At 39.5% G+C, this 13204-nt stretch overlaps 3 non-coding genes across 3 annotated transcripts; 1 reads left to right on the top strand and 2 right to left on the bottom strand.

The window, feature by feature from the left end:
• Nucleotides 1-604: 604 nt before the first annotated feature.
• trnaa-cgc lies at nt 605-676 on the bottom strand. The gene has a single exon. It is a non-coding gene; the product is annotated as a tRNA-Ala (tRNA).
• Nucleotides 677-8277: 7601 nt separating this feature from the next.
• trnat-cgu lies at nt 8278-8349 on the top strand. Its single transcript has one exon. It is a non-coding gene; the product is annotated as a tRNA-Thr (tRNA).
• Nucleotides 8350-9472: 1123 nt separating this feature from the next.
• Nucleotides 9473-9544, bottom strand: trnaa-ugc. Its single transcript has one exon. It is a non-coding gene; the product is annotated as a tRNA-Ala (tRNA).
• Nucleotides 9545-13204: the final 3660 nt, after the last annotated feature.

The raw sequence follows: 13204 nt of genomic DNA on the forward strand, positions 1-13204 counted from the left end.
AATTGGACTCAATTCTGCTTTTCTTCTGTTTACTACTTAATTTCAGAATTTCTATAAACTTTCACTTTGTAAGTGTGGAGTAGGTTGTATAAATAAGTGGGAAACATCACAAGTTTAATGCTTTGAATAATTGACTTTGTACATTAAAAAATATATGTATTATTTGACAACAAAAAAACAGAGGGTGCTCAACCAACGTTGAGTATAGATCACTCAGTGGAGAACCTTGGGATTGAACCAAGGACCTCATACTAAAATAGCATGCACTCCCCTTGAGCTTCGATCCAATTTTATTTGCAGATAAAATGCAATATTAATACAATGTACTTTTTATATACACCACTCCATTGAAACTACAATGAAATGATAGCAGCAATTCTAAATACAAGCAAGTATGGACAGTCATCTAACCCATGAACTTCAGTTTTTGAAAATGATGCAATTGAAGTTGGCAACCATGCCACTTCTGTTACATAAATGTACGAACAGGGATTGAACACATGTTCTTCAGATTACAAGAGCAAATTATTTAGCACGTCTCTGTTTCCTGCTGAGAATTTCAACATTCTGGAAAGTAGGAGATGGGCCATTGCAAAAATTCTAATGGAGAAGCTGGGGATTGAACCTAGGACCTCATACATGCGAAGCATGCGCTCTACCACTGAGCTACATCCCCTTTCTGGGAATGAAACTGTTTTTTTTTTTTTTATTTTATTTCACCTATAATTAGTCAGGTAAGCTAGTTGAGAACAAGTTTTCATATTCAACTGCGACCTGGCCAAGATAAAGCAAAGCAGCGCAACACAAACAACAACACAGAGTTACAGATGGAATAAACAAGCGTACAGTCAATAACACAATAGAAGAAAAAAAAGAAAGTCTATATACAGTGCGTGCAAATGGAGGTAAGGCAATAAATAGGCCATAGTAGCGAAGTATTTACAATTTAGCAAATTAACACTGGAGTGATAGATGAGCAGATGATGATGTGCAAGTAGAAATACTGGTGTGCAAAGAGCAGAAAGTATATTAAAACAATATGGGGATGAGGTAGGTAGATTGGGTGGGCTATTTACAGATGGGCTTTGTACAGCTGCAGCGATCAGTTAGCTGCTCAGATAGCCGATGTTTAAAGTTAGCAGTGTTGCCAACACCTCAGTAAGGAAAGTAGCTATTGGCTGTCCTAAAAGTCACTAGAAGTTGCTAAATGATGTCATCACCTAATTTGCATAATTGTCCATGTGCATGTAATTGTGATGGACACTGTAGGAGTGAGGAATAACATTGTGGAAGAGACAAAAAGTGAGTAAAATGAAAATGTCTGCAAGTATTCAGAGGGGTCTGAATACTTGCTAAATACAGCGACTAAGTCGCTAAGTTGGCAACACTGGAACGAATTTTTGCAATTCGTTCCAGTCATTGTCAGCAGAGAACTGGAAGGAAAGGCGGCCATCGCAAGAACACATACACCCTAGCCGGGAGGTGTTGGCTTTGGGGATGACCAGTGAGATATACCTGCTGGAACGCGTGCTACGGGTGGGTGTTGTTATCGTGACCAGTGAGCTGAGATAAGGCGGAGCTTTACCTAGCATAGACTAAAAAGATGACCTGGAACCAGTGGGTCTGGCGACGTATATGTAGCGAGGGCCAGCCAACTAGAGCATACAGGTCGTAGTGGCCATATCAATACAATTGACCCTTTCTTTACACTGTTCGATTTAAAGTACATTTCCATAATATCATCTAGCTTCCATAAACGTCGAACAAGGCTTGAACCCAGGATTGAACCCATGTGCTTCAGTTTACAAAAACAGATGACTTAGCACATCTATTTCCTTCTTAAAATGTCAACATTCTGGAAAGTAGAGTTGTGCAAAAGCTAATTTCACAACTAAATATACTCATCAGAAAATTTGGGGATTAACTTCAGAGCTCATGCATTTCAAGTATTAGCTCTACCGTAGAGGCACATCCCCTTACTATATAATAGCAGGGTTGCCATTTTGAGAAAACTTTTTTTTCTTCAAAGTCCTCCAGTGAAAGAACCTTCCCATGGTACAAGCTATCTTTCAGTAAGGCACAGATGGGATTTGAACCCATGATCTTCAATTTACAAGACCAAACCCTTACCACTTGGCCACCATGCCACTCTTTGCTGCAAGATATTTATCTTCTATGGGTGCAGAGTGTAGATCTGAGCTGTCAGTTGGTTGAACTTAAACTGGATGTGAGGGGTGGTGGGCCCTGTGGGTAGGCATTTTAGCCAGTATACTTCTTGGGTTTCAGACAGCGTGGGCGTCGGCTGGAGTGGCATCATCATTTGGTGGATACTTCCACTCCACTTTCAGTAGTATTTGAGGGAACTTGATAGTAGAATAGGTGCATCCTGTGTCTACCAGGAACTGTTGGGGGACACCCTCAACTTCACACATCATAGTTGGTTCAGTGTGCTGTTGAAAATGTTGTCTCCCTTCTCCTGCCGTGGGTGGTGGGAATCTTCATGGCCAGGGCATGGCGTTCCCTGCCATACCTTGGAACTGTGGTAGGTTATAATCTTGCTGCTCCTGCTGCATGTGGCTAGATCCTGGGTGGTTGTATGCTGGCTGTTGCTGTTGCAGGATATACTGCTGTGGGGGAGGGTATTGGGGTGGTGGGGCTGCCTGCTGTTGGATCATCTGAGAGACAGTCTGTGCTACGATCTGAGTGATATCTGGCTGCTCCCCTTGGTCTTGAGTTTCTTCTGCAATCATTCGTTTGGGCGTGGTGGCTGCAGACATTTTATCTAATTTGTCTGATAATGTGTATAATGCGTTTATCTAGGTTTTAGTCAGTCCTTTGTGTAGCTTATTTCTATCTTTGTATACTCAGCCCGTCTCTGTTCGAGACCTGGGATGTACTGTATCGCTAGCTCAAAGTTCTCCCATATGCGCCCCCCCCTTGGTCAGATTAGTAACAGTGAATATATGCAGTGTGCCTCTGTAGGAAATCAAAAAAATGTTAGAAGAACTATATCCCTTGGTCCGGCAGTAATTTGAATTTGTTCAGTGATTTATTGAAGTATTTTCTAGAAATGATTAGATTTCCTTTTGGAACAATATATCAGTGAATATATGCGGTTCTATAACAATCGTCAGAGTAATTCTAGCTCTGTAGGAAATATAGAAGAACTCAAAAAAATGTTCTCGAATTATTTAAATACTTTCTGTAAATAATTCAGTAACTGCCTTTATGAACCTATATCAGTAAATTCAAGCGATTCTATAATAACTGTCAGAATAATTCTAGTACGTTAGGAAATAGAAAAATAGAAGAATTAAAAAAAATTTTTTTTTTTAGCAAATCATTTAAATACTTTCTGTAAATAATTCAGTAACTTCCTTTATGATCAGTAAATTCAAGTGATTCTATAACAATTGTCAGAACAATTTTAAACTTTAGGCAATATCAACAGCAATGAAAAAAGCGAAAATCAGTGTTCGAGGCCAGCGGCTGTCAATCAAGGTTGCACGGCGATTTGGCTACTAAAGTAGCTTTGTCTATCAGCACGTGTGCATAATAGCCCAGTTACGTATCTCAAACGTTTCTCTCAATTTAATTTCCCCGGTCTCAAAATCATGGAACGTCAACTCTGGTTATATTATGTTATTGTTTGATGTGCAATGGTCACATCATTCCCGATCTCTGTCTAGTGGAACGCCAAACTTACATATCCTATATCTACTCGACTACACCTCTTACATAACCTGTTAAATAGTACACAGCTTTTTAATAGGGCATTTTTCATGCAGATTCATTCGATCCAACCACACCTCAACAAGACCTATTCGTTATCAATAGGACATTTTACTTGCAGATTTGGTTCATCTATTATTTAACTTTAACCACACCTCCACAAGACCTATTCGATCGTACACAACGTATCAATAGGACATTTTACATGCAGATTCGGTTCATCTATCATTCAACTATAACCACACCTCCACAAGACTTATTCGATCGTACACAACGTATCAATAGGACATTTACATGCAGATTCGGTTCATCTATCACCACATTCATTCGTATGAAATTCTCATTGAATTTCCAACATCCATAATTGTGTCCTTTACATGTTAAAACACAGCCTCTATTTAACGTCACCTCTATACACAACCTAATATATATATAATTAGGACAGTTTTCTATGCAGATTTCGGAACAAATAGGGCAGCGAAGGAATTTAACACATTGGTCAATCACAATTCACACATTCCTATTAAAATAACTCAGTATAGGCCAATTATTTAAAAATTAAAAAAATAAAAATCTATTTTTTTTGTATTTATTTTTTTACAAAACAAGATATCTTTAATCAATGCCTTAGGTTCTTATGTAAAAAATAATTTGGCAACGATTCATACTCACGCCCAGTACTTTCTGATCAAAATTTGGTTTAGGCTATAATACAATATGCAGATTTCGATTTAACTCTTGAGCTTACTTGAGTACGCAGCGTCCCACCTAGAGCTCTGAAATGCACATGATGAACGCTAATTTTTCCTTGTTAAAACTCTTCCGTTCATTAAAATACACATGTTTGGTATTGAAATAAAGCTACAGTCATTGTGAATCTATCATAGTCAGATTTAGGAAAAATGCTTTGCTACCATGCATGATTGAAGCTATTATCTGATAGCATGTTGAGACCCCAAAGACCCAGACGCTGTAAACAGAGTGGATTTCAGTTGTAACAAAAGACAGTTTTAATGAGTCAAAGATATCTTGTCCTGCAGTTTTACTTTGCACGGACTAGTTCATATAAAACATTAATTACTTGACCATCTTCTTTCTTTGCACCTTGATGTCCCATAATCAAGTTTTTTTGGATTAAAAGAGTCCTATATAGCCTAGATATCGATCTATGAAGACTGTTTATAAACGGAAAAAGTAGGTGGAGTCTTGTAACGTTTGGTCATTTTTGAAAAGTTAAAAAGGGTTGAGGCGATAAACTTTCAGCAAAACAGAGCGAAATACCTTTCTAATGCAGAGTTTTGTATAACTAGCACGTTACCATAAGCTATAAAAATCATCAGGGTGTATGTGTTCTTCGATGGAAGCCTGCCGTGTGGAAAAATGTCCGGAAAAAAAAGACAGACAATGCCTGGTTGGTGTGTCGGAGAGAATAGTTTTATTGCTGGATCTGTGAGCTCAGTTCCTGATTTTACCAGGGGTAGGTAAGATGACTTGAGTCAGGTGGTTTGGCTTGGCGCTGTATAATATATGAGCAATGTGTATGAATGTTTACATATATTTTTATACATATATGACAAATCCCCCTCTTCACGTCACTAGACGTGAAAACTATAGCAGAAAGGTACTGCAATTCGCTTGGTTCCAGTCATGGGTATGCATAAGGTTCACCTTTAACAATTCTGGGAGTGTGCATGGATATTTTTTCCCATCTCCAGTGATCAGATTTTCCTGCGTTTTCGATGAAACAGACGTTCTGTTATAGTTATCAGCCGTGATTTAAACAGTTTTGAAACGTCTGAGTGTTTTCTATCCACACATACTAATCATATGCATATACTATTTCCTGGCCTGAGTAGCCAGGACGCCAAAAAGATCAGTAGGATTTTTAACAAACAAAAAAGTGGGGGAAGTGTTAACAGGTTTTAACAGGCTTTGCTTACCTTTTTTAGTAAGCGACTCTGATCAGATTTCCTGAGGCAAGATGAATGGCTGATTTTCTCCTGTTTACTCTTCCGTACTGATATGAACGGATGATTTGTCTCGTCTCTCAAAGCACTTCATGATGACGGAATTTAGGACGGGCCATCCTTTGCTACCATGTTAGATTTCCTGAGGCAAGATGAATGTTTTACGCTGATTGGTGTTTATATATTGGAGAGTTGAGACAAATGGCTGGACAGAGTGGATTTCAGTTGTAACAAAAGACAGTTTTAATGAGTCAAAGATATCTTGTGCAGTTTTACGTGCACGGATCTAGTTCATATAACTCTGCAAGAAGTCAGGTGAAAAAGAGGCCTTATACAAAGGTTACATTCATTTTTATACATATAATAAAGTAGGTGGAGTCTTGTCGTTTTGGTCTTCTGACTGGTCACAAAGGGTTGGAGGCGGGCCTTGCTCTAGCCAGAGCGGGCCCCATTGGTGCATAGCAGAGTCTTGTTCTCTGAGCCCTGACCAGTAGAGGGGGTCAGTTTTATGGCTGGGTGTATGTGTTCTTGCGATGGAATGTCTTTGTTTCCTGGGGTCGGGAGACAACAAAGCTGAGGGGATAGTGTTAGGGGGTAGTTTTATTGCTGGCTGTGTGAGCTAGTTCCTGTTTTAACAGGGTAGGTAACTTAGTGACTTGAGTCAGGCGGTATTTACGCTGTATTCAGACCCCTCTAGCGACACAATTTCAAAAATGTGACAAATCTAGCTACTAGTATGAATGTTTACAAATATAGCTATTGACTGGTGTTAGTTCTCAAAGCACTTCATGATGACGGAAGTGAGTGCACGGTAGTCGTTTTAGCTCATTACCTTAGCTTTCTTGGGAACAGGAACAATGGTGGCCCTCTTGAAGCATGTGGGAACAGCAGACTGGTATAGGGATTGATTGAATATGTCCGTAAACACACCGGCCAGCTGGTCCAGCTGCATGTCAGGCGCGGCTGGGGATGTTCACCCCTGGGCCTGCAGCCTTGCAAATGAACACGCATTTAAATGTCTTACTCACCTCGGCTGCAGTGAAGGAGAGTCCACATTAACCTGAATTAGGCCAGACAGTGGCCCATCATTTTCCTCATTTGCCAAAAGTTTTTTTTAGTCTGCCTGGGTCCATTTAGACATCCTGTTAATGTGACTGGGCTGGATTTCTTCTTTAGTTTTTAAATGTTATGGTTAAAAATGTTAATGTTTTACTGTGACTTGTTGTAGGCTCCTAAGTGGACCATAAGGTGAAAAACCGTTGAATTAAGAAAACTAACCTGAAAAACAAAAAAATACAACAAAAAAAAATACAACAGCTGCACTGTTTGTTTGGGTCATTTTGCCAGTCCCAAGCCCTGATTAAAAGCAGTGGGTTGGAATTTCAGTTTCAAAATGCTGCCATCAATCGTTTCTGGAAGAAAGTTCATTTGTCATTCTAAACATATTTAGGGTGTTCTAATGAACTCACTTCTTGAATCAGCCCACGGCATTATTGTTATCTACAGCATCCATCACAATTACATGATCATGGCCAATTATGCAAAGTCTTGGAGATGATGTCAGCTTTCGTCGGACCAGCGTTGGACAGACCTCAGCTACTTTCCTTGTTTGAGTTTCTGTTGGCAGGGACAACCTGCTATACCTTAAAAATCAGCTATCTGAACAGCTAACGTGACCAGTGCAGCTGATACATTGCCCATCTGTAAATAGCACACCCAATCTATCTACCTCATCAGCCATATGGTTTTAATTTACTTCTGCACTTTTGCCCACCAGTATTTCTACTTGCACATCATCATCTGCTCATCTATCACTATCAGTTTCATTTGCTAAACTGTGATTATTTAGACTTGGCCTATTTTTGCCTTTTGTTCCATGTGTTATTGACTTCTTTATTCCATCTGTAACTCTGTGTTGTTGTTTGTGTTGCGCTGCTTTGCTTTATCTTGGCCAGGTCTCAGTTGTGTATGAGAACTTGTTCTCAACTAGCTTACCTGATTAATTATAGGTGAAATTTCAAAAAATAAGAAAAAACATTTTTTTCTTTCCAGAAAGGGGTGTAGCTCAGTGGTAGAGAGCATGCTTTGCATGTATGAGGTCCTGGGTTCAATCCCCAGCTTCTCCATAAAATTTTTTTTGCAAAGACCCATTACCTACTTTCCAGAATGTTGAAATTCTCAGCAGGAAACAGAGATGTGCTAAATCATTTGGTCTTGTAATCTGAAGAACATGTGTTCAATACCTGTTAGTACATTTATAACAGAAGTGGCATGGTTGCCAACTTTTATGGCATCATTTTCAAAAACTGAAGTTCATGTTTTAGATCCCTGTCCATACCTGTATTTAGAATTGCTGCTATCATTTCATTGTAGTTTCAATGGAGTGGTGTATATAAAAAGTACATTGTATTAATATTGCATTTTATCTGCAAATTAAATGGGATGGAAGCTCAGAGGGGAGTGCATGCTATATTTGTATGAGGTCCTTTCTCCACTGAGTTTGTGTGCCAAATTCACATTTGCACAACTACTACTTTCAGAATGTTGATAAATATATATACATTTTGCAATATAGAGTGGCATGGTGGCCAAGTGGTAAGGCGTCGGTCTCGTAAACCGAAGATCATGGGTTCAAATCCCATCCGTGCCTTTATAGAAAAGACTTTTAATTCCATGGAAATTTACATTCATTGGAGGACTTTGTAGAAAAATAATGTTGTATCAATAATTGAACACAAGTTGAAGCATCTCTACGATAGAGCCACTTTGCCACTTTTTTTTGTATGTGGTCCTACACTATTCCCCAATTTCTCTTTTGAGATTATTCACTTGTTTAATTAGGTTTTGCACAACTCCCACTTTCCACAATGTTAACATTCTAAGAATGAAATAGATGTGCAAAGTCATCTGTTTTTGTTAACTGAAGCACATGGGTTCAATCCTTGTTCGACGTTTATGATAGATAGCTGATATTATGGAAATGTACTTTCATCACAACAGTGTAAAGAAAAGGTCAATTGTATTGATATGGCCACTGCGACCTGTATGCTCTAGTCGGCTGGCCCTCGCTACATATTCGTCGCCAGAACCACTGGCTCCAGGTCATCTGTAAATCTATGCTAGGTAAAGCTCCGCATTACCAAAGCACTCACGCAGTAGTCCTCGCGCAGCAGTCCCTGCCAGCTGCAGTCAGAGCAGGAGATGTTCACCCCTCCGCGTCCAGACTGCAAATGAATCCCGCATGTGGGAAGCCGCCTCTGGCTTATCCCGCCATGGCTTACATTAAAAAAAAACACAATTAACCTGAATTAGGGCCAGACTAGTTCCCATCATTTTCTCACACTGCCATTGAAAGTTTTTTCTATTGTCTCTTTTTGGTCCATTTAGATTGTAAGGCATTTATGAAAAATAATTCTCTTTTACAAATACATTAATTATTCCATAAATAAATTAGCACTGTTTCCACCCTGTTTGCAGATAAAATGCAATATTAATACAATGTACTTTTTATATACACCACTCCATTGAAACTACAATGAAATGATAGCAGCAATTCTAAATACAAGCAAGTATGGACAGTCATCTAACCCATGAACTTCAGTTTTTGAAAATGATGCAATTGAAGTTGGCAACCATGCCACTTCTGTTACATAAATGTACGAACAGGGATTGAACACATGTTCTTCAGATTACAAGAGCAAATTATTTAGCACATCTCTGCTTCCTGCTGAGAATTTTGACGTTCTGGAAAGTAGGAGATGCAAAGAATTTTATGGAGAAGCTGGGGATTGAACCCAGGACCTCATACATGCAAAGCATGCACTCTACCACTGAGCTACATCCCCTTTCTGGGAAAGCAATTGTTTTATCTTATTTTTTGAAATTTCACCTATAATTAATCAGGTAAGCTAGTTGAGAACAAGTTTTCATATTCAACTGAGACCTGGCCAAGATAAAGCAAAGCAGCGCAACACAAACAACAACACAGAGTTACAGATGGAATAAACAAGCGTACAGTCAATAACACAATAGAAGAAAAAAAAGAAAGTCTATATACAGTGCGTGCAAATGGAGGTAAGGCAATAAATAGGCCATAGTAAGCGAAGTATTTACAATTTAGCAAATTAACACTGGAGTGATAGATGAGCAGATGATGATGTGCAAGTAGAAATACTGGTGTGCGAAGAGCAGAAAGTATATTAAAACAATATGGGGATGAGGTAGGTAGATTGGGTGGGCTATTTACAGGTGGGCTTTGTACAGCTGCAGCGATCAGTTAGCTGCTCAGATAGCCGATGTTTAAAGTTAGCAGTGTTGCCAACACCTCAGTAAGGAAAGTAGCTATTGGCTGTCCTAAAAGTCACTAGAAGTTGCTAAATGATGTCATCACCTAATTTGCATAATTGTCCATGTGCATGTAATTGTGATGGACACTGTAGGAGTGAGGAATAACATTGTGGAAGAGACAAAAAGTGAGTAAAATGAAAATGTCTGCAAGTATTCAGAGGGGTCTGAATACTTGCTAAATACAGCGACTAAGTCGCTAAGTTGGCAACACTGGAACGAATTTTGCAATTCGTTCCAGTCATTGTCAGCAGAGAACTGGAAGGAAAGGCGGCCAAAGGAGGTGTTGGCTTTGGGGATGACCAGTGAGATATACCTGCTGGAACGCGTGCTACGGGTGGGTGTTGTTATCGTGACCAGTGAGCTGAGATAAGGCGGAGCTTTACCTAGCATAGACTAAAAAGATGACCTGGAACCAGTGGGTCTGGCGACGTATATGTAGCGAGGGCCAGCCAACTAGAGCATACAGGTCGTAGTGGCCATATCAATACAATTGACCCTTTCTTTACACTGTTCTAATTAAAGTACATTTCCATGATATCATCTAGCTTCCATAAACGTCGAACAAGGCTTGAACCCAGGATTGAACCCATGTGCTTCAGTTTACAAAAACAGATGACTTAGCACATCTATTTCCTTCTTAAAATGTCAACATTCTGGAAAGTAGAGTTGTGCAAAAGCTAATTTCACAACTAAATATACTCATCAGAAAATTTGGGGATTAACTTCAGAGCGCATGCATTTCAAGTATTAGCTCTACCGTAGAGGCACATCCCCTTACTATATAATAGCAGGGTTGCCATTTTGAGAAAATGTTTTTTTCTTCAAAGTCCTCCAGTGAAAGAACCTTCCCATGGTACAAGCTATCTTTCAGTAAGGCACGGATGGGATTTGAACCCATGATCTTCAATTTACAAGACCGAACCCTCACCACTTGGCCACCATGCCACTCTATGCTGCAAGATATTTATCTTCTATGGGTGCAGAGTGTAGATCTGAGCTGTCAGTTGGTTGAACTTAAACTGGATGTGAGGGGTGGTGGGCCCTGTGGGTAGGCATTTTAGCCAGTATACTTCTTGGGTTTCAGACAGCGTGGGCGTCGGCTGGAGTGGCATCATCATAATTCTTGCTGGGCGATCAGGTGTTGAAGAGGGAGGGTTGGTGGATACTTCCACTCCACTTTCAGTAGTATTTGAGGGAACTTGATAGTAGAATAGGTGCATCCTGTGTCTACCAGGAACTGATGGGGGACACCCTCAACTTCACACATCATAGTTGGTTCAGTGTGCTGTTGAAAATGTTGTCTCCCTTCTCCTGCCGTGGGTGGTGGGAATCTTCATGGCCAGGGCATGGCGTTCCCTGCCATACCTTGGAACTGTGGTAGGTTAAAATCTTGCTGCTCCTGCTGCATGTGGCTAGATCCTGGGTGGTTGTATGCTGGCTGTTGCTGTTGCAGGATATACTGCTGTGGGGGAGGGTATTGGGGTGGTGGGGCTGCCTGCTGTTGGATCATCTGAGAGACAGTCTGTGCTACGATCTGAGTGATATCTGGCTGCTCCCCTTGGTCTTGAGTTTCTTCTGCAATCATTCGTTTGGGCGTGGTGGCTGCAGACATTTTATCTAATTTGTCTGATAATGTGTATAATGCGTTTATCTAGGTTTTAGTCAGTCCTTTGTGTAGCTTATTTCTATCTTTGTATACTCAGCCCGTCTCTGTTCGAGACCTGGGATGTACGGTATCGCTAGCTCAAAGTTCTCCCATATGCGCCCCCACCCTTGGTCAGATTAGTAATGTAGCGGTAATGTAGTAATTTTAGCGAATCATTTAAATACTTTCTGTAAATAATTCAGTAACTTCCTTTATGAACTTATATCAGTAAATTCAAGTGATTCTATAACAATTGTCAGAACAATTTTAAACTTTAGGCAATATCAACAGCAATGAAAAAAGCGAAAATCAGTGTTCGAGGCCAGCGGCTGTCAATCAAGGTTGCACGGCGATTTGGCTACTAAAGTAGCTTTGTCTATCAGCACGTGTGCATAATAGCCCAGTTACGTATCTCAAACGTTTCTCTCAATTTAATTTCCCCGGTCTCAAAATCATGGAACGTCAACTCTGGTTATATTATGTTATTGTTTGATGTGCAATGGTCACATCATTCCCGATCTCTGTCTAGTGGAACGCCAAACTTACATATCCTATATCTACTCGACTACACCTCTTACATAACCTGTTAAATAGTACACAGCTTTTTAATAGGGCATTTTTCATGCAGATTCATTCGATCCAACCACACCTCAACAAGACCTATTCGTTATCAATAGGACATTTTACTTGCAGATTCGGTTCATCTATTATTTAACTTTAACCACACCTCCACAAGACCTATTCGATCGTACACAACGTATCAATAGGACATTTTACATGCAGATTCGGTTCATCTATCATTCAACTATAACCACACCTCCACAAGACTTATTTGATCGTACACAACGTATCAATAGGACATTTTACATGCAGATTCGGTTCATCTATCACCACATTCATTCGTATGAAATTCTCATTGAATTTCCAACATCCATAATCGTGTCCTTTACATGTTAAAACACAGCCTCTATTTAACGTCACCTCTATACACAACCTAATATATATATAATTAGGACAGTTTTCTATGCAGATTTCGGAACAAATAGGGTCCCGAAGGAATTTAACACATTGGTCAATCACAATTCACACATTCCTATTAAAATAACTCAGTATAGGCCAATTATTTAAAAATTTAAAAAATAAAAATCTATTTTTTTTGTATTTATTTTTTTACAAAACAAGATATCTTTAATCAATGCCTTAGGTTCTTATGTAAAAAATAATTTGGCAACGATTCATACTCACGCCCAGTACTTTCTGATCAAAATTTGGTTTAGGCTATAATACAATATGCAGATTTCGATTTAACAGGCTTTGCTTACCTTATTTAGTAGAGCGCTCTGATCAGATTTCCTGAGGCAAGATGAATGGCTGATTTTCTCCTTGTTCGGTCACTCTTCCGTCTGATTCGAACCGGATGATTTGTCTCACCTCTCACACCAATTTATCATAGATCGAATTTAGGAAAAGCCATCCTCTTGCTACCATGTTATGATTGGTGTTTATATATTGG

The sequence above is a fragment of the Oncorhynchus tshawytscha genome, unplaced genomic scaffold (assembly GCF_018296145.1).
Source record: "Oncorhynchus tshawytscha isolate Ot180627B unplaced genomic scaffold, Otsh_v2.0 Un_contig_11157_pilon_pilon, whole genome shotgun sequence".
Lineage (NCBI taxonomy): Eukaryota > Metazoa > Chordata > Actinopteri > Salmoniformes > Salmonidae > Oncorhynchus > Oncorhynchus tshawytscha.